This window comes from Heterocephalus glaber, unplaced genomic scaffold, assembly GCF_053883595.1.
Source record: "Heterocephalus glaber isolate CG9 unplaced genomic scaffold, H.glaber_assembly_v1.0 deba00001720, whole genome shotgun sequence".
NCBI classification, from domain to species: domain Eukaryota; kingdom Metazoa; phylum Chordata; class Mammalia; order Rodentia; family Bathyergidae; genus Heterocephalus; species Heterocephalus glaber.
The window spans coordinates 6314800-6317184 of record NW_028258433.1 but is presented as its reverse complement, the minus strand read 5'-3'; the positions used below and the strand labels follow the sequence as shown (position 1 = coordinate 6317184).

General features: G+C 40.5%; 1 pseudogene; it reads left to right on the top strand.

Moving 5' to 3' along the window:
* The first annotated feature begins 504 nt into the window (after positions 1-504).
* Positions 505-1692, top strand: LOC101722692 (tRNA pseudouridine(38/39) synthase-like; annotated as a pseudogene).
* Positions 1693-2385: the final 693 nt, after the last annotated feature.

Sequence of the window (2385 nt, the reverse complement as noted above, 5' to 3'; positions counted from 1 at the left end):
TAATTTCTGACATTTTATAAACCAAAAATATCGAGTCCAGGTATTAGATTAGATGTATTAATACCAAGTCCTGAACATCTCTACTTACACATTCCACAGATATCTGTTGGGGAAATAAAATAATTTTGCCAGTGCAGGACCCCTCTGTACTAATACAGGAGAAAGAGAAAATGATTTCAAATTGAGTAAGTGTTATCAGGTATATGAACAAGTAAAGGTAGGAGGGAAAGTGTCTACAATTTCTGGAGAGAATTTCAAATTCATTTATAAAAGTACAAGAGCGAACAGCTAAACTTATCTCCAAGAGAAACAAGAGGACACATCTTTTGTATCAACATATGATACAACAATGAACTTAGAAGTGTATCTTTTTTATGATGTACACAAGATATACACTTCTAAGTTCATTTCAGTGGTATATGTTTACCATCTCAATGGCCAGAAGGCTCATGACCTTGCCTTGTGACATCCAAGGTAAAATGTTTTATGGGTTGCCAGCAGCAACTTCCTGCTTCGCGGAAGGCGGCAAAGCCGGCGTTCTGAAGAACTGTATGATTCATTGATTCCTGGGGCTATCATACCATGGCTGAAACAGACACTGACAGAAACCAAATTGAGAAACTTCTAAAAAGAGTACAAGAACTGGAGCAGGAAATACAAAGACTTAAAAAAGAACAATCCAATAATATCAAAGACCCAAACGTTAAAGAAAATTCTTCAGGATCTTGAAAAGCTCAGCCTGCATTTGATTTCAGTGCCCACAGCCAAAGACATGTAGCTCTAAGAATAGCCTATCTGGGCTGGGCGTACCAAGGCTTTGCTAGTCAGGAAAACACAGACAATACCATTGAAGAGAAACTGTTTGAGGCTCTGACCAAGACTCGACTGGTAGAAAGCAGACAGACATCCAACTATCACCGGTGTGGGCGAACGGACAAAGGAGTTAGTGCCTTTGGACAGGTGATTTCTCTTGACCTGCGGTCTCAATTTCCAAGGGGCAAAGATTCAAAAGATCTTAATTTAAAAGATGAAGTCAGTGATGATGCCAAAGAGGCCCGTTATACCCACATTCTCAGTCGGGTACTCCCTCCAGACATCCGTGTACTGGCCTGGGCCCCTGTAGAATCCAGTTTCAGTGCTAGGTTCAGCTGTCTTGAGCACACGTACCACTATTTTTTCCCTTGTGCTGATTTAGATAGTGTAAGAATGAATTATGCAGCTCAGAAGTATGTTGGCACTCATGTTTTCAGGAACTTGTGTAAAATGGATGTAGCGAATGGAGTGATTAATTTTCAGAGGACTATTCTGTCTGCTCAAGTACAGCTAGTGGGACAGAGCCTGGGTGAGGAGAGATGGCAAGAACCTTTCCAGTTATGTCAATTAGAAGTGACTGGGCAGGCATTCCTTTATCATCAAGTCCGATGTATGATGGCTATCCTCTTTCTGATTGGCCAAGGAATGGAGAAGCCGGAAGTTATTGATGAGTTGCTGAAAATAGAGAAAAATCCCCAGAAGCCTCAATATAGTATGGCTGTAGAATTTCCTCTAGTCTTGTATGACTGTAAGTTTGAAAATATCAAGTGGATCTATGATCAGGTGGTTCAGGAGTTCAATGTTACTCACCTACAGCAACTATGGGCTAATCATGCTGTCAAAAGTCACATGTTGTATAATATGCTGCAAGGACTGGACTCTGTTGTATTATCCTGTAAAAGAGGACCAAACGTGGATGGAACAATAGAATGGAGAAACATTAAGCCCTCTGTCATGAAGCAGACCAGTGTCTTTGTAGAAGGAGTGAAAATGCGCAAATATAGGCCCCTCATGGATCGGCCTAAATGCCAAGGATTGGAATCCTGGATCCAGCATTTTATTCATAGAGGATGCATTGAGCACCAACATTTATTCCATAAAGAAGAAATAAAAGCTAAATGGGATTGTCATGATACACTGGAAGAAGAGAATACTATTTTGGAGAAACCAAAAAAGAAGGTCTGTGTAGATGCAGAAATTAAAAGCATCATCTAATCATAGCAAACTTACTAGGATCTAGGAGACAACTTACTGGTGTAGGTAGATAGAAAAGAAATACAAAAAAAATTTTACTGCAAGAAGTTCTAGAAATTCTGATGATCAGCTCTTTTTTTGAAAAGGCCCGATTAAGGAAGTTCATCCTTAAATAAGAGACCCAAGCTACATGTGGTGGTGCATGCCTACAATCTCAGCACTCAAGAGGCTGAGGCAGGAGGACTAATGTGAGTTTGGGTACAGCCTGGGCTATATAATGAGTTCAAGGCCAGTCTGAACTGTATAGTGAGACCCTGTCTCATAATCCATGCCCCCCCTCCCCAAAAAAACCCCAAAAACAAAAAAAATGGGCAAGAC